The sequence below is a fragment of the Oncorhynchus keta genome, unplaced genomic scaffold (genome assembly GCF_023373465.1).
Source record: "Oncorhynchus keta strain PuntledgeMale-10-30-2019 unplaced genomic scaffold, Oket_V2 Un_contig_16759_pilon_pilon, whole genome shotgun sequence".
In the NCBI taxonomy this organism is placed as follows: domain Eukaryota; kingdom Metazoa; phylum Chordata; class Actinopteri; order Salmoniformes; family Salmonidae; genus Oncorhynchus; species Oncorhynchus keta.
The window spans coordinates 1-19,844 of record NW_026280101.1 but is presented as its reverse complement, the minus strand read 5'-3'; the positions used below and the strand labels follow the sequence as shown (position 1 = coordinate 19,844).

General features: G+C 45.3%; 1 pseudogene; it reads right to left on the bottom strand.

Moving 5' to 3' along the window:
• Nucleotides 1-1,623: 1,623 nt before the first annotated feature.
• Nucleotides 1,624-19,563, bottom strand: LOC127919468 (tensin-like; annotated as a pseudogene).
• Between the last annotated feature and the right edge of the window lie 281 nt (nt 19,564-19,844).

Sequence of the window (19,844 nt, the reverse complement as noted above, 5' to 3'; positions counted from 1 at the left end):
CGAGAGAAGAATTTGAGGTGCTTTGCACACTCTTGTCTGCATTTAGCTGATATAGGATGTAATCATTCGTCTGACAGTTGCAAACAAGAGTTTCTATTGAACAAATTCAGGTATGTTTATCTCCATTTTGTTCCATTTGCTTCTGTTTAAGAAATGTTTTTCAACAGAATTGGTGGAATGAATACACCCCTGATCCAGCTGCACAACTTTGGTTTTAGAAGTGTGGGGGACATAACCTGACACGGGGTCTGGAGGGTTCTCCCCAATACTTTTTGGGGGCATCTAAAGCTAATTTCCTGCATTTCTACACAATCCAATATGACTCATGGCCGTTCTAACCGTCTCTATTTAGAACAACAAAAAGTAAGCAAAAACAAAAATGCCCCCAGTCATCAAGCTAAGTAAGGGATCATTGTTAAATATGTTTAGTGATTGATAAGACTGAACCAGATCATTCAATAGCCTAACAAATCTAACGACTTTAAAAAATAGTTTGGATTGTCTTTATTAACGGTACATCAACTGGCGAAAGTTAGCTAAGGTAATTTACAGTGCATTGCATCTTTCCCTTGATCCTGACTAATCTCCCAGTCCCTGCCTCTGTAAAACATCCCCACAGCATAATGCTGCCACCACCACGCTTCACCGTAGGGCATTCAGGTCAAAAAGTTCCATTTTTGGTTTCATCAGACCAGATAATCTTGTTTCTAATGGCCTGAGAGTCCTTGGCAAACTCCAAGCGGGCTGTCATGTGGCTTTTACTGAGGAGAGGCTTCCGTCTGGCCACTCTACCATAAAAGCCTGATTGGTGGAGTGCTGCAGAGATGGTTGTCCTTCTGGAAGTTTCTCCCATCTCCACAGAAGAACTAAGGATCTCTATCAGAGTAACCATCGGCGTCTTGGTCACCTCCCTGACCTAAACTTCTTCAATTTAAGAATGATGGAAGCCACTGTCTTCTTGGGGACCTTCAATGCTGCATAAATATTTTGGTGCCCTTCCCCAGATCTGTGCTTCAACATAATCTTGTCTCGGACATCATGGCTTGGTTTTTACTCTGATATGCACTGTCAACGGTGGGACCTTATATAGACAGGTGTGTGCCTTTCCAAATCATGTCCAATAAATTTAATTTACCACAGGTGGACCCCAATCAAGTTGTAGAAACAAAAAGGATGATCAATGGAAACAGGATGCACCTGAGCTCAATTTCGAGTCTCATAGCAAAGGGTCTGAATACTTATGGAAATAGTTTTTTTCTGTTTTTTATTTTGAATGCATTTGCAAAAATATCTAAAAACCTATTTTCGCTTCGTCATTATGGGGTATTGTGTGTAGATTGATGAGGAACATGTTTTATTTAATTATTTTCAGAATAAGGCTGCAACGTAACAAAATGTGGAGAAGTCAAGGGATCTGAATATTTTCTGAATGCACTGTACTTCTGTTTAATTGGGACAAAAAGCATGTACATACTGAAAACATTTACAGAGGTGACTCTGTCATCCCTGGGATCCGATTCCCGCAGGATCTGCTCCTGATCCCTGGGATCCGACAGGTTCCCGCGCCTTAGCAGAGGTGACCGGTCTGCTCCTGATCCCTGGGATCCGACAGGTTCCCGCGCCTTAGCAGAGGTGACCGGTCTGCTCCTGATCCCTGGGATCCGACAGGTTCCCGCGCCTTAGCAGAGGTGACCGGTCTGCTCCTGATCCCTGGGATCCGACAGGTTCCCGCGCCTTAGCAGAGGTGACCGGTCTGCTCCTGATCCCTGGGATCGTCATCTTGGTCGGAGTCCTGCAGCCAGAGCCGTGTGTCGGGGAGGGGGTACTGTCACGTGTGCTCCCTCTCCGGCCTCTAGGTCACCAAGCTGCTCGTTAGGGCGCACACCTGTCACCAGTGTTACATGCATAATGACATTCACCTGGACTCCATCACCTCCTTGAATACCTGCCCTTTATATGTCACTCCCTTTGGTTTCTTCCCCAGTTGTCATTGTTCCTGTTTCTGTTTCTTGTTTGTGCGTTGTTGATGTTTCTTTTTTTGTATTATGTTGCGTTTATTTATTAAAACACTCACTCCCTGAACTTTGTTTCCCGACTCTCAGCGCCCATCATTACACATACAAACAACAGCTGTTAGATAGTTATATGAGGTGGCTATTATTACTATCTAACAGATAGCTACAGGCTTGAGCTGAACTGGCATGTGGTAGCTACAAGCTGGCTATTTCATTCACCTCAGTCAAGAGGGGATGAAACCTAATGTATCATGTCAGTTACACTACTAGCTCAGCATTGGGAATACAGTAGTTTAGTTTATTTGAAGTTAAACAGCAGTTACCTTGCCAGCTACATCAGTCAACTAAAGAGTAGCCAGTTTCTGCTCTGCTTGCTTTTACAACTCGGAGAAAGAGGGAAACACATACAGACTGACAGCAGCTGCCTCTGTTCAACTCTCCCGTGCTGGTCCAGCCAGCCTTTCAGAAGCTCCACAAAAACCTGTCGGTCCAATTGGAGTGTCAGCCATATTGCTTTGCACCTGTCCAGGTCAGATCAGTAAACACCAAAGCGTCCCGAAATGGAGCCAGGTCGTACTCTCCTTGTGCAACTCCTCTAGATGGAATGCATAGGCCTGCATGCTATGAATCTCAGTCAGTGCATATTTACCACATGTAGCCAGTGGATTCATGACGCACGCGGCCCAATGTATTGGCGTACGCAGCCCAGTCTCTCCCCAACAGCCAATAAATGCATCAGTCTGAGGCCCTGAGCGATGCTAAATACACAGCTAGTTAAAGGGGATAGGGCCCTACGTCATCCATGGCTTTAGTGTACATATTTCTGTATTGAGCACTGTCTGCTATGGTGTAAAAGTGATGACCCAGTCAATGATATCGCTTTTATTGGTTGTTAGGATGTCTACTGTGATACACACTTATGTGAAGGCCAAGGGCAGGGAAAGAGTTGTGGTCCATGGGTTAAAGTCTATGGACCGTTTTACTGTATCAAATGTCGGCTGTAAAATTGAGTGACATCAAATTGAATTGCCTTTGTACAATTGTGTGCACAGACACACATGGCCAAACACATTTCCAATGAGATTAAACTTTTTTTCATTATTTTAGTCATTCGCACAACATAAAATAGACGTTTCACTCATTGTCATCTGCTACCAAAGAGTAGCAGCCATTTGGGAGAAACACAGTGGCCAATTTTGTGCCAGAGGAGATCTCACCACACATCAGGGTGCAATATAACCAAACGTTTAGATAGAAATGTATTGGGTAGAACAGCTATGATTGTCAGTCAGTTAGTTTAGGGTATTGTGTTAGCTCTATTCGCTACATTTCTGTCTGTTTGACCTTACAGAATACATGGTTGAGGGGTAGGCCAGTTTACTTGTGCCAGTTTCCAGCTGGGGATGCTTAACGTTCCATAGCAGTGTTTTCATGTGCAGTACTCTCCACTCCATCACATAATGTAAATACTATAGCCCCACATGGTGCCACTGGTGTGTGGACGTTGACGTGGGTAGAAGGCTATTTACACACTCACTGTAGGAAAAAGGCCAATGGTGCTAGCTGGGCTTAGTGCTCTGCATGCACAGTTTAACCTAACCTGGATACAGCTGGCCTGGCCTGAGAAAATACATGCACTCACGTACACGCACACAGAAGCACGCACGCACAAGCACACACAAGCTTGCATGTGTGAGAGAGATAAACAGCGAACCGAGAAAGAGAGAGTGGGTCTGTGAGAAAGGAAAAGAGGGAGTTTTAAGCCAAATTCAGATCAGCACATGATGTGTCTGTCGAAATCTCTCTTGTGCCATGTTGACGTTAGGAAACATTGCCTGCAGCTCCTAGCTGATGCTCTCTGACTGCTGTAACATGTTAGTTCAGAGCCAGGCAGCACAATGTTTTCATTAAACCCACAACTGACGTCTGTGATGTCACCTCAGCTTTTACAGCTTCAGATTAACAAAGGGAATTCATTAGTTTTTAACACAGAATGAGGGCTATCGCCAACAGAGGGTTGCTATAGGGATGACAATAGAGTAGACAAACATGGTTTGTGAGGAATATGAACCCAATGTTTTGGAGTTGGTAGGCCTATAACGCTATGTGGTGGGTAAAGCAATGCCCATATTTGGAGCACCATTTTTGGAAAATGAGTTCTCCACTCCTAAGGTCAACAGCTACAGAAATTATGTCTTTTTGTGTCTAAATGTTTGCCCCAACTACCATATAGCAGCCATCGCATCACTTCCTGGAGATTATACATGACCCAAGATTGTGAAAAGTTTACTATCGCCATGGTCACCACCTGGCCCAGAAGCCCTTGTAAGATCCCATGACCCTCAGTGTGTGTGCATACCGGGTATACTCAGAAGGACATTCTGCCCACAACTTCCTATTCCCACACCAAACATCCCTTTCCTGTTTTAAAGGTCATGCCAGATTCCCAAACGTTCACCTGGTTCAACTTGTCAAGGGCTTGATGATTAGTTGACAAGTAGAATCAGGTGTGCTCGTTCAGGGCCTCAACAACAATCTGTACTGTCGGGAGTACTAGAGTTGGCAAACACTGATCTAGGGCGTGTTCGTACATTCACTCTGGCTATCTACTCAGAATTTCAGAGCACCGTTGTCTGAATTTGCCAAAGCGCAGAATATGAATTTACGAACGCTCAACACCTGTTGAATATGGCCGGTGTCAGTAAACATCGGCTAAAAAGCTTAATTCAATTGTTGCCAGCAGCACAGTTACAGTCACCAACGCACTGGGTAACTTGAGAACAGCCTAACCAGCTTTGCTAGGGTGAGTAAAACGGTCAGAGTGAGGTGTTCTCTAATTTATGCATGGAAGTAGCTAGCATACCACTTCCAGTGAGTGCTTGACTGCCATTGTGTGGTCAGAGCGCTCTCGGATCAACCCTACTCCTCGGCCAGAGCGTCCAGTGTGCGCTCTAAACACTCCGAATTTATGTGTGGACAATCTGACAACGCGCTGTATTTACGAATGCCCAGAGCGCACTCAGAGTGAATTTATGAACGCACACCTAGGTAGTCATAGCCATAAAGATCATACAATTCAAAACATAACGCTATGGTCATAAGCGATGTGTTACCATAGAGACACAGTTAAGATGACTACACACAATGAGTGAGAAAATGAACGCTCAAACAACCGCATGTTTTACTGTAACGGATTTGTATTGCTTTAATGTTTTTTTTCTCCTCAGGAACAGGTAAGCCATGACAGTATAATGCAAATGAAGAAAAAAACACAAGACCCCTCTGTACATCCTTAGTAGTACATTCACACACTCATTAAGTCCCGTCTGTACACTGAACTCCTCTCCACACACCTCAACACAAAAATGCATTCCATTTCCATTGGTTAACTCTGACTGACAGCCGCAGGGTCGTGTAGCTTGAAATGTTGAGGACTTAAAAATAAAAAATAAAAACATACCAGCAAATAAAGAATAAATAAATCATGTTACTTGTGAGAGGGCCACAGTTTGGACATCGGGGTGACTATAGCTAGACGTAGTAGCTCAAATAAAAGACATTTGAAGAATTGTAGACAACATTTTGCCTTCAACACTGATATTCACATGAAATGATATAAAGTAATTGTTTGCATCTCTGCATCTGTTGTATGGTTGTGGTATTCCATTGGTAAGTGATTGGTATTTCTAAATGGGTTTTAACAATAGTCTCAACTCCATTCAGTTGCAATGGAGAGGACGAGAGAGAGAATAGAGAAGTTCACATATAATGGTGGTGTTAGTGGTATGTGGGACTGCATATTTACTGGCAACAGAAGGAACATTTATGAATTCATTCGGCTTAGCAACACAATTTCCTTGGAAAAAAGCCAAACATGTAGACACCATAGAAGTTATGTGTTTGAATCTTTGGCAAATCATAATGGCGGTATGATGGGTTGCACATTGCTGTTTACATATTGCATTTAAGGTCGACTTCTAAATTAAATGTCCTCATGCTTCCCTTATAAAAACGTATTCTTTTTTTTTTAAGAACATTACATATTTTCATAATGTGGTAAATCCATATTCAAGAGCTGACCCTAAAACTGACCCTAAAACTGGCAACAACATTTGCCAGGTAACTGATATTATTCGCTGTATTATGGCAGCGTATAAGACAAACTTGAACATTATGTTGGTCTACCACCCGGATGGTTTTGTCCATGCATTTTTCCTGTAAAAATCATATGCTTTCATCCCATACATGCCTAACCTCAATCTCTGAGAACGCGAAGAAGAAGACACATGACGAGCTAGAACAAACATACATGTACTGAGTAATGCACACCATATATATCAAAAGCCTTCAAAATCTCCCGACTTTGAAATCATTAGCCAAAATAAGTATTTTTTTTTCTCAATCCTTAAGGTAATCTTCTTTATGTAGACTGTTAATATATGTATATATGAGTTATCATGGAGGAACAAAGCAATAAAATAAGTATTTTTTTTTTAGCTATGTCACCTTTCAAAGTAGTATATCTATATACATTTGATATCAATATCATTTTTCCTTAGCTTATGGAAGATGGGTGAGTGGTGTGTGTTTGAGAAGCAGGCATTTTACACACAGTGTGACAACCTCTACGTTTGTCTAAAGGTATGTAGATGCGATCTGGTGAGAGGATAAATTCCCTTTTGGTTCAAAATGAAAGACGACCTTGCTTGATACAGTGAAACCCTCCTGCAAGATAAAAAAAAATATTGCGTCTCACCATCGAGTAACTACTTCAACAAAAGGCTGTCTACATGTTATTTTTTCTTTTTAGGGCTCTTTAGTAGTCCAAAAATGGTTTATAATATCATGCAGTCTCTAACAAGGCAAACAACCTCTGTTTTCTTGTCTTAGGGTTAAAGTCTTCATAGAACACAGCGTAGAATGGCCGTTTTGGTGATGTTTAGAGGGAGGGGGGTGCAGTTGGACTAAAACATGCAGGACAGTGCCTAGGGCCCAGGGCTCGGACCAGTCCCTGGTGTTTGTTTCCAGTGTGTTGATTAGCAGTGTCTGTGAGCAGCCAACAGGTGAGGATCAGTCTGAGTCAAGCAGGATTGAATTCAAACGTGGATAATCAGCACCACCGTGTGGACAGGAGGAGTGACAGTATTTACCAGCTACCTTTCCACAGGCCAGAGTAATCCATCTCCCACATCTGAAATCAATCAGTGCACTCCAGGATCGACTGGTCAAGTCTGGACCTAACATAAGCAATGTGTTTTATGAGAAGGTTGATCTGCTCTGTGAAGTTGAGAACAGGTTATTTTTCTCGCTGTTGAGCCCTTTACAACATACAACAGGCCTGGGAAATGTCCACTCCCGAGGGTTCACAAATGACTTTAGTGGACCAAGCTTAAAGATCGAGCTAACATGCAAACGTCTTCTTAAATATTCTTTAGTAAGAAGCCACTGAGGCAAACTATTTTTCTGAAGACAGAATAAAGTTCAAGAAGAAAGCATTCTTTCTGTTTTTGTCTGTTTCATTTCAATCAACTGTTCCATTGTAAAAGAAATAAAACAGAAAACCTACAATGCCTTAAACTGACCATCTAATAATGACATACTTGTTCTGAGTGCTACCTTTGGTAAATCAATCCAAAAACCTGATAAATGTCAGTGTCCTTTTCTCCCACTGATACTTAGTTTAGCACACAGCTCTTGGACTTCCACCTTCTTCCTCCACCAGCTCGAGACACATTATCACTGTCACCACTCCAGCCACAACTTCCTCTGACGCCATCTTGGATTACCTCCAAGTCCTTCAAACATAAAATCTCGCAGAATAAAACAAAGAGAACATATCTCAACAAAGAGAACAGAAAATAATGAAACACAATCCAAAATGAAGAAAAAAATTGAAGAACAAAAGAATGGCTGCCGGGGTTCGTTGGTTTCACCGCCTCATGACTTTGGAGACGAAGTTGACGATGGCTGAAGCAGGCTGGTCGGGGTCCAACTCGGCAAACAGGTATTGACGTTGTCCGTTGTTTCCTTGTTTACGTGCCACGAAACCAAACAGTCTGAAGTTTAAAGAGAAATAAAAAAGCCTGGTTTGAATATGTAGGAGATGGTTCATGATTTGATGTAGTTATTTATAGGCCTATGTGGACCATGGGACTTATTTGTCCCATCTAGTTAATGACCTATTCTATGTATAATAGAGTGATTTGAGTTGTGAGACCTACTTTGCCGTTCCACCTCCTTCCTTGCTCCACCTGTGAAGATGAGAAATTCATTTTTGGAGGAACAATCAACAAATCTTCCCTATGTAGGCTACATTTGCAATATTTTCACTACTTTAGCACAGCAGAAAGATCTGGTCTCAAACACTTACTTCCTGTCCTGGGGGTCAATGTCACAGTAGGTGACAGTGTTGATTGCAGTGCCTTCGGAAGAAGACCTAGGGCTTGGAAAAAACTCAGAGTTAATGTTGTAAATCTCAGAGTTTGTCACCAAGCTAGCTCAATTCAAGTAAAACAGTTTGACATACTAGTGATGAATCAATGATTGAATACCAACAGATTTCTATGGATCTGACTGTGGGTGTAGGGTGCTCCTGTTTCATGGTTACTACCTACCTCTGGCTATCCGTGAGGGTGATGCCCATGACTACACTTTGAAGTGGACGGCCGTTGCCATGGCAACTGCCTGACGGCCACCGTTTTCAGCTGATTGCTTTGGCGACGGCCTGAGGTCCGGGCCAGAGACTCATGTCCACCAGGCTGGATGTAAAGAACATTGCATGCTGGGAGAGAACAAAAAAAATGGTGCATAATCAGTCACTGTACAAAATGAAGCAGTGAAGGAGTAGCAACAATTAGTGCAATCATTTGAACATGTTGTGAATAAGTGTTGAGAAACAGATCGAGGCAACAGCTGGCTGTATATTAGTGACTCTATATCTTTCCTTTCTTCTCCCATCAGAATGCTCACTCCATGCATTTTGTCGGTAGGTAGTGCCATGCTATCTCTACCAAAGAGAACAGAACACACGTCCAATCCACAAGACAATGTTTCAAACCTCACAACAGCTGCCCTGCATAAGACCTAAAGAACAGCGTTATAGAAACACACTTCACTCGTTTGAGTGACAACCATGACAAGAAAAGATGTGACTAAGGCAGGCATGGTAGTGAGAGGGAAGCTTCTGTGGTGACCATGCAGAGCTGAAATATCAGTCTGGGGAGTGTGGGGACAAGGGGGTTAATAATGCCAAAATAGAACCCAAAAAACACAGTGCCGTATTTACCATGGGCCTCCTCGGGGACTTGTTGCTGTGCTACTGCAACATAACAGGGTATCCGAGCATGAGAGGAGAAACAAAACCACTGTAGTACATGAAAACTATGTATTTGTGTAACTGCATAGTAATTACATAGGTAGTACTACAGTGGTAAAAGTAAAATTATTATTTGATTGTCGTTATATGTATCTACTGTTGTAATAGAAGGCTTGGAATGGATTGATGATCAACTGAAAGAGAATGGGCTGAATAATGCAGGGTGCAGTTTGTCCTCACCTGCTCCTTGTTTCACCAGCTCGGCCACTGTGTCAGTGGGAGTGTCCAGCTCCAGGGCCTCCTCATTGGGATCTTTGCTGGGGATCATCAGCTTGCAGGGCAGGGCCAGAGGAGTCATCGAGTGTTGGTACACGAGGGCAGACAGACATCCTGCACACACACATGATTAGCAAGTGTACTTACTTGCTGGAGGGCTAATGAACGAGTTCTCTGTTGAATATACATGTTTGGAACTCACCAAAGTATGGTTCGTTGGGACAGCCCTTCAGACGAACGCCTTTGGGGCTCGTCTCAATCAGGAAGTGCCTCACCAACTCGCTCGTAATGTCACCAACTGCCAAAAAACAAAACAGTAAACAAAACAGTTAACCTCTTGAACCTCTGGGGGCAGTATTTCATTTTTGGATGAAAAACGTTCCTGTTTTAAAGAAGATATTTTGTCACGAAAAGATGTTCGACTATGCATATAATTGACAGCTTTGGAAAGAAAACACTCTGACGTTTCCAAAACTGCAAAGATATTGTCTGTGAGTACCACAGAACTAATGCTACAGGCTAAACCAAGATGAAATTTCATACAGGAAGTGAGCCAGATTTTGGAGGCGCTGTGTTCCAATGTCTCCTTATATGGCTGTGAATGCGCAAAGAATGAGCCTACATTTTCTGTCGTTTCCCCAAGGTGTTTGCAGCATTGTGACGTATTTGTAGGCATATCATTGGAAAATTGACCATAAGAGACTACATTTACCAGGTGTCCGCTCGGTGTCCTCCGTCGAAACTATTGCGTAATCTCCAGGTGCATGCAATTTTCCATTTTGAACAGAGGAGAAACCAAACTGCAACGAGTGATTTATCATCGAATAGATATGTGAAAACACCTTGAGGATTGATTCTAAACAACGTTTGCCATGTTTGTGTCGATATTATGGAGTTAATTTGGAAAAAAGTTTGCGTTGCAATGACTGAATTTTCGTTTTTTTTTCTTAGCCAAACGTGATGAACAAAACGGAGCGATTTCTCCTACACAAATAATCTTTTTGGAAAAACTGAACATTTTCTATCTAACTGAGAGTCTCCTCATTGAAAACATCCGAAGTTCTTCAAAGGTAAATTATTTGATTTGAATGCTTTTCTTGTTTTTGTGAAAATGTTGCCTGCTGAATGCTAGGCTTAATGCTATGCTAGCTATCAATACTCTTACACAAATGCTTGTGTAGCTATGGTTGAAAAGCATTTTTTGAAAATCTGAGATGACAGTGTTGTTAACAAAAGGCTAAGCTTGTGAGCCAATATATTTATTTCATTTCATTTGCGATTTTCATGAATAGTTAATGTTGCGTTATGGTAATGACTTAAATGTAATGAGCTTGAGGCTACAATTACGCTCCCGGATACGGGATTGCTCGTCGCAACAGGTTAATCAAAGGTCTCTGATCGAAGGTCTGTTTTTGCACTTTCACTCCTAATGATTAAGGTTGGGATTTCGGTTCGGGTGCTCTGATCCTAGACCTGCGACTAAAATTAAAGATCTACTGTACCTTTCTTGTTGGCCTGGGCGGTGGGAGGTGGGCAGGCCACCTTCATGGCCAGGCCGTAGGCCCCTCTGAAGGAGTGGCTGTCCCTGATAACGAAGGCCCCTGGCTCCCTGTCTCTCAGCAGACTGATGGCCTGCTCTCTGGAGATGTCTGGCTTGTACCAGAACTTAGACGTGTCCTGGACAAACTTCACGTTCAGCCTGATGTCTGACCCCCCTGGTCTGTAGAAGTAGTGACAATGGTCAAAGCAATGAAATAGGGATGATTCTGAGACTTTCGTCCATCAAAATAAGCACTGATTGACTGTACAGTTTCTGCTGTGCATGATTGAGTATGACCGCCACTCTGGCTAGATCTGAATAGATTGAATAGTTATAAAGAATCATGGCAGAGACTAGGGGCTAGATGCGTCTAGGATTGGACCTCTCTCACCGTAGATGGAGAATTTGGAGAGATCGGGTAGGGTGTGAGAGGGGACACACTGGGCGTGCTGCCTCCACTGGGTAAGGTGGGTGATGGTGGTCTTCCCATCCAGAGTCCCATACGACAGCCTCCCCATTGACCTTCTCTCCACTGGGCATCCGCCTTTCTCTGGAAGCATCGGGCTGGGGCGACACTGGGAAGGGGAGGGCGTGGTGGTGCCCCTGTCTGTCATCATCATGAGTGTGGCCACTGGCCATCGGGTGGTGGCGCCCCATCAAAGGGCTAGGAGGGACGGCGGGCGGTTCTGGAGCCTCTGAGGGGATCACAGGGCTGCCGGGACTTGCACCCTGTTTCCATTGGGCGATGGGGTGACGAGCCAGACCCGGCTGGCCTGGCTGGCCAGGCGGCGCTGGAGGGCGGGGCTTGTGGGGTGTGGCCACCGTGCGGTGGAGAGTGTTGGGGCTTGGGACGGTGTGGAGGGGCCCACGACGCTGACCTGGGATCCCTCAGGGGAGTGGGGCCGAGGACGGAACGGGGGGCGTGCTGGGCACTCTCCAAGGGGTGGATGGGAAGCCGGAGTCAGCCTGAGACGAATGGAGGAAGTCATCCTCATGCTGCAGAGAGAAACACTGAGCTGTAACCTAGGACTATCTTTAGTCCTCTTCTTTCAAGAGTTTCCCTGGGTTATCCAAACTCTGTGCCCCAGGAACAGTACCGTACTCTCACCCGTCTGGGCTGTGGATGGGACTACTGGAAGATATAGGGATCATTTAGGGGTGTCCAGCATATCCACGGCCGTCTGTAGTGAAAACACACACACATATATTATTATTACACTGTTATTGGCAGGCTAAACAGGGAGTGAAAGGGATGTTGCCATGAGGGGGACCGACAGAAACCTGTGAGGTCATTCCCAAAACAGTTCAAAAAGAAAATAAACATCCTGGAGGGAGACTCAAAGTGAGATTAACACAGATGCAAAGTTGAGAGGTGGAGGCATTAAACAGGCCCACTACCAGGCTAACAACCTAATATAGATGTGATACCTAACCTTACTGTAACCTTACCTCACACCTTAACAAATTCCTTACTCTACCCTGAACTCTTTCTTCACGTTTCGGTAGAAACTTCTGGGCTGGCCAAAATACTGGGACGCATTGGGCAGCCAATGAAATTCGAGAAGAGGCAGGACTTAACCACTGATAGCCAATCAAAACAGAATGCTTGCGTTGCAGCCTGTATAGTGGGACTGTGTTATTCCTCTAGAAGCAAACAACAGAAGGTAGAGCAAAAACCGAGACGCCAAAACAAGATCCTCCTGTCAAAACGAGGGGTTTTCAAACATGGCCGAACACAAAGGATTATGGGTACTCTGTGTGACGGGGATGAGAGGTTTGTGCCACATGTTGCCATAGAAACACCCTTACCTTGCTCCTCATCGCTTACAGATTCACAGTCTGACAGAACAGAAAGAATAAGTAGAAGAAGAAAACAGTCGGTGATTGAGGGAGAGGTGAGAAAAAGAGGAGGAGTAAACCGTTGAAAGAGAAGCAAGAGACCAAAGTTTGCAGGTGTGTAGAAGCAATTGGGGGACTAAGAAACCCTAGATGGGAAAAGGTTGTGTGTGTGTTTGCGTTCTGACCTGATCCACTATGGATTGTTTGTGTGTGTTTGTATTTGTGTTTGTATGTGTATGTGTGTATGTGTGTGTGTGTGTGTGTGTGTTCTGACCTGATCCACCATGGAGAATGTTTGCTGGGTGGTGGGGCTTCAGTCCTAAAGCAGAGAGAGGGGTTTTGGCCAAGCCTGGAGGAGAACGGGCTAGAGAGAGCGAGAGAAACAGAGAGAGAGAGCGAGAGAAACAAAGCGAGAGAGAGAGCGAGAGAAACAGAGAGAGAGAGAAACAGAGAGAGAGAGAGAGAGATAGAGAAAGAGGGCAAGAGCGAGAGCGAGAAAGAGATAAAAAGCGCGATAGAGGGAGAAAGGAAGAGATAGATAATGAGAGAAAGAGAGAGACCAAACCAAACTGTAAGTGTTTAGCCTACAGAAGATCTGAGCTGATTCATACAGAATACATAGTGTCAGATCCAAACAACCAACAAACTACAACAACAGGACAACCAGGATGGTGAATGGAGACACAGTACAACGTGCCCCGGCCATGCAAGTGTTGGGACATGGCATGCAGAAGGCAAACCAACACAGAACAGTTCACTGAGGGACTGGTGACACGGAGAGGGAACCAATGGCATCCTGAACAGTACATCTAGTAACTACATAGTAGTACTGTATATCCAAGGAGACACAATGACTACATGCCAGGATTGGGATCCAATCCATTTTTTTATTCAGTCAATTCATGAAGTGAATTGAAATGCCATCAGTTTTCCAGTTTTCCAGTGGAGGAAACAGTAATCTGAGTTTCAGTTTTCCAGGGAGTTGGCGTTGATGGTGGACTGGACACAGTAATCTTGAAGATTCTGAAGATTCATCAGTTTTTCCAGTGGAGGAAAAGAGTTTGGCTTGGGTTGGCGTGGTGGACTGGACACAGTAATCTGAAGATTCCACTGCATCCTCCACGTTGTGGACTGGAAAGAATCCCACATCAATTCTTTGTCTGTCTGTTCCTTCAGTTTTCCAGTGATGATAGTGCCTCCAGAGAATCTGGATTCAGGCAGGATGGAAAAGAGCAGGGTAGTGGGGCACAGTAATCTGAAGATAAGGGGGTAGATGGAGGGGGCATCTGGGGGCTCAAAAGCAGGTCCTTACTTCAACTACAGTGTGGCGGTGACCACTGCAGGAATAGGGAGCCCTAACCCTGGTTGGTCCCAAATAAGTCCAAAAGCAGTCTGTCTATTGAAATGATCATTAAGATAAATACAGATAGATACAGTATTTATCTCTATGGTATCTCTACGGTGCCAAGAAGCAATCTACTGTCTAACCTGACATGATTTATAGGTCATAGGTTAAGTGTTGAAACTACAATACATTATTATCTTCTATTTATTCCTGTGTGGCTCAGTTGGTAGAGCATGTAACTTGCCAGGGTTTGACCCCCACAGAGGAACAGTATGAAAAAGTTAAATGATGTATGCATTCACTACTGTAAGTCGCTCTGGGTACGTGTGCCTGCTAAATGATTCAAATGTCATTTTTCAGTTTTATTCCCAGTCTCTCATAATGTCTTTCACAGAGGGAATTAGTGTTAGTTTACCATTGAATCATCTCTACAAGAGAAAGAAAGGTGTTATTGAATTCATTTAGGAAAGCCACCACCACCGATTAGTCCCAATCAAAACACCAACAATTGAACATTACAGTAACAGCAGTGACTTTCTCTGGCCCTGTCCAAATCATGTCAGAACGCATCGTTCCTCCCTTATAAGAAGGCAATAAAGAAGGATGCATCTTAAAAGCATTGGAACTGGGCCCCCTTCTACAACCACTTATTGTGCATCACTTTAGGCTGCAACTGCAAGTACGAAAGATACTACATACTTAACGTTTATGGCAGTCGTATAATTGTGATTGACGAACAGTGGCAATAGAGTAAGGTCTACTGGCGCCCTCTGTCTGCAGGGAGGTGAACTTACACATGTTGAAGTAAGGGGTCTGAGGTGAGACAGGGAAGGCAGGGGTCAGGGGGTGGGCCTCACCACCACTGCTGAACATAGGACTGACAGCAGCCCGACCGTCAGCATCATCATCCCCATACGCCTCGCGGTAGCTGTGCATGGGGCCCTGGAAGGAGGGGACACAGCACACACACAACACACACACACACACACACACACAACATAACACCCCCACAGACACAGAAGGAGCCAGAAAATACACATGGACAAGGACAATACACACATAGAGGTAATGCAAACAGACACAGACAGAAAATAACACACAGATACAAATACAGACAGAGATAGCGACACATTACAAACCCACACACACCAACACAAAGTCCACATAGACACACACACAGCAACACAAAGTCCACACACACACACACACACACACACACACACACACACACACACACACACACACACACACACACACACACACACACACACACACACACACACACACACACACACAGTTACTCTCACAGTGAAACAATGATCTATTCAATGAACGGAAGACCATTTTAAGCTGATAAAGACGAGAGATAGAGAGCTTGCTGCCTGTGGCTGGACAGGGGTATGTACTCTACCTCTCTGGGTCTTCCTCCAGGGTTGAGGATGTGGAAGTGTGACGAGTGGACAGGGGAGCGCACCGGCGCCCCCGTGTGGGCTGGAGGGTCCTCGTTGCCACTCTGGTAGTGCCCCTCGCTAGTGGTCCGACGGCGGACGGTCTCCTGAGACTCCTCCGGCGTCATCCCACGGGAACGCATCCCTGGAACACCAACAACAGCGTCAGGAATTCCCAAAGGCTTTCCTTCAGTTTCAGGAATGTATTTAGGAAGAACGATAACTTTAAGGGGGATCTAAAATATGGATCTGGAAATAAGTTTCAGAGTGTATCTACACTGTATATTCCAGGTTTCATACATCATTCCAAACTTAAAATAAGTGATTTGCTTAAAATAAGAGGAATGTTGTCACAAGAAAGAGAGAGAGAGAGAGAGAGAGAGAGAGAGAGAGAGAGAGAGCGAGAGAGAGAGAGCGAGAGAGAGAGAGAGAGAGAACAAACCAGAGAAAGAATAAGAGCGATGGCGGTCAGATTGTGGCGTAGTGGAAATGCTTTCGTTGATGCCCTGAATACGAGCGTTGTACTCTGCTCACAGTGGGGGTGGTGGATAGGAGGCAGAGGTGGAGGAGGAGGAGGAAGAGAAGGAGGAGGAAGGAGGTGCAGAGGCAGATGCAATGGCGTGAAGGGTGGTCCAACAGAGCAGAGGAATGGATGGACAGAACAAGAGACAGAAACAGAAAAAGACAGAGAGAAAAAATGAATAAAGGAAAATGAACGTTTTATTCTGTAAAGTCATTAAACAAACAGAATAAAGATGGAAGTTCAAATTAGATATGAGAGAAATTAGAGCAGGGATAGAACCAAAATGTGCACATTCTGGAATCCCCCAGAACCGGATTGAGAAACACTGCTTCACCTCACATTAGTGTTATGGCATGTTTCCTGTTCTGTGTGGACTGCGGGAAGACTAGCTGCTGCTTTCACAACAGCTAATGATTCTAATAAAATATCAAACACCAAGTCAACATCTGCGGTAGAAGGACAAAGGCAACTACCAAATAAGCCCACTTGGTGGCATCTGTGAGAACCATCCCATACGCTTTCATACGTGGCGGACGTGAATGTGGAAAATGCATGGTAGCTGAGAACTCAACCAGCATGTCTATTCTTACCACCTTAAATCTCATCTCCATGGTCTCCAACTCCCCTCGCTGTAGGACACAGCTCAGAGCTCACCGTAGGTTTCAGACCATATCTGTCCTGCTCAACTAAGAGTTTCTATCTAGCTAGCTCAATGTCATAATGATTCCACCTATTACCAAGGTCAGACAAAGCTGGGGACATGAAACAGTAGCTTCTATTTCCACTATAACATTAGATATATTAGAGTACATGTAAATAGTAGCTTCTATTTCCAATATAGAATAAGATATATTAGAGTACATGTAAACAGTGCACATCACTATAGAATTAGATATATTAGAGTCATGTGGTTCTATTTCCAATATAGAATTAGGATATGTTTAGGCCATGTAAACAGTAGCTTCTATTTCCATATAGAATTAGATATATTAGACTATGACAGTAGCTTCTTACAGAATTAGACAGCATGTTCTATTTCCAATATAGAATTAGATATATTAGAGTACATGCAAACAGTGCAGCTTCTATTTCCAATATAGTTAGATATATCAGAGCGGTGCCTCACTGAAAAAGTCAGTGACAGAAGGCCCTGCATTTGACTATGACTGTCCCTTACAGTTCACAGCATGTTTGGTAACAGTTATAAGCGGTGTTATTATGTAGTAGTGGCAGGTAGCCTAGTGGTTAGAGCAGTGGGCCAGTAACCGTAAGGTGGCTGAATCGAATCCCTGAGCTGACAAGGTAAAAATCTGTCGTTCTCCCCCTGTTCCCTAACCCCCTGTTCCCCGGGTGCTGAAGACGTGGATGTCGATTAAGACAGCCCCTCCCCCTCACCTCTCTGATTCAGAGGGGTTGGGTTAAATGCGCATTTCAGTTGTACAACTTTCCTAATGCATTATAATACTTGTCATAAGCACATATGACATCATTATAATGTATTTTTGCTTTTATGTATTGTGACAGCGAATACCTCTGCTTTTGAAAATGACATAATGAAACATGAAATATGAAAATGTCAGAAAATTGTGAAACTAAACAGGGATATTCAATCTAATCTCAATCCGGTAGTGACTTACCAGCGATGCGTTGAGCCACCAGGCCTCCAGGTTGAGGTTCTCCTCTCAGGTTCTGGCCTTTGAGAAGGGGAAGAGTTGGGGAGGGGGAGGAGGAGGTGCTGTAGCCATGATAGGGAGACCCCTCCCTTGCGGTCTGGGGAGTGGGACACCACCGTCCCACCTGGGTACGAGTTCAGGGGCTTCATCTGGAGCTGTCCGAAGATGGGGAGGAGTCAGAGGGGTAGAGGGGGGAACCAGGCCCCTGGGCTGGGTGCATGTGGTAGGGGCTCGGGGGTGTATGGGAGTGGTGTTTGTATGGGGCTGGTACGAGGCGGACCTCGGGGGACATACGACAGGAGAGACTCAGCCACAGGACTCTGGATGGGCGACGTTGAAACCCGGCCAGCCGTCGACCTCAGAGGCTGTCCAAAGGCATTGTAGTTAATGTTATAGCCATGGATGGCTGAGTCTGCCTGGTAGGATGGCCTGGCCAGAGATTGGGAGAAGGGGATCTGGGCTGGCCTCCGACTCTGTTCTCACCAGAGGGGGCGCTGTAGGACTTGGGCACCTGTCCTGTGTGTGGTCCAGATCCAGCATCAGCATGTCGAGGGCTTCGATAGACTGCTCTATGTCATGCTGAGAGGCGGTGGGGGGAAGTGGGGCAGACTGTGGGTACTCTGTAAGGGAGGACCGAAGGGTCATCTGGCAGACTGTACTGGTGCCATGCGCTCAGCCCCCTCTGCCTCCCTGCTACTGGTGCCCTCTCAGGGGCCCTGGGCAGCTTGGGCCTCCAGGCTCTGGGGGTCCCGAAGGACTGGGAACGCTGCATACTCCCGTTCTGGTAACTGTTAGAGAGTACTCCTCCTCCTGGGGCGAACTGGAGTCCATGATCCGCTCCTGTGCCGACGTAGAAGTCCTGTGACTCCATGCACCGGCATCTCCGTAGCTTCTCTAGGTATGGCCCATGTTCTGCCTGTTGATGGGTATCTGTGATTGGTAGTACAGCTCTGCAGGGCGTGGCCTGGCCCTCCAATGACGAGAGTGTTCCCAGACTGTCCACGCTGTTACCCTCCTGACTGATGTGCAGCTCCTCATCCAAAATGTCCGTCTCACGCTCCCGGTGGAGGGGGCTGCAATGAGCCGGGTATGCCCGCTGGCGTGCACCTGGGCTGGGACAAGGTGGCGTACTGCCCCCGGGGCTGGTGGAGGTAGCCAGGTGCGCCTGGCGGTGGGAGCATGGGGGCCTCAAGGCCACTCAGAAGCTGGTCCAACTCTCTCTTCTCCTGGGGACTGAGAGGGGATGACTGGGCGTGTTGTGGTTCTGGTTGGTGTTCACCGCTCCATGCAGCAACAGACCGTGGTCATCTGTGCGATCGGGTTTTGACGGATGCTGTCGAAGTTCTGTGAGTCGCTGTTGACCGACAGGGCGTGGTCGACCGCGGGCAGGGAGGCGTGGCCCACTACCGGGAAGGTGCGGTCAGAACTTGGGAGGGTGTGGTTAGGGTGTTGGTGGGTGTGGTCTGCGTTGGTTAGGGGGTGGTCGAGGACGGGAAGGCCGTTGATTGTGATCACTCCATCGAGGGACTCTTTCTTGTGGACTCGGGCATACAGGCTGCCGTCGAGGGGGCCTTGGGTGTGAACAGCGTCTGAAAGAGAGAAGAAGAATACATGCTATTAAAAGGTGCACAAACAAAGAGGAGAAACAAACACATTTCTGATTTTGAAAACTCCTCACAAATGACCCAACATCACAGTGACTTTCACACCACAGGGACTTGTGCCTGACTCCTAACTGTTTCCTGAGACTGGACCACGACAGCTAGTCCCCATGGAAAAGAGAATTCACTCCATCCTCCAAGGAGACACAACTTAATGGAAGCTTAAGTCAACACAACATATTTTTTATCTAATACAGTAGTGTTGAGTG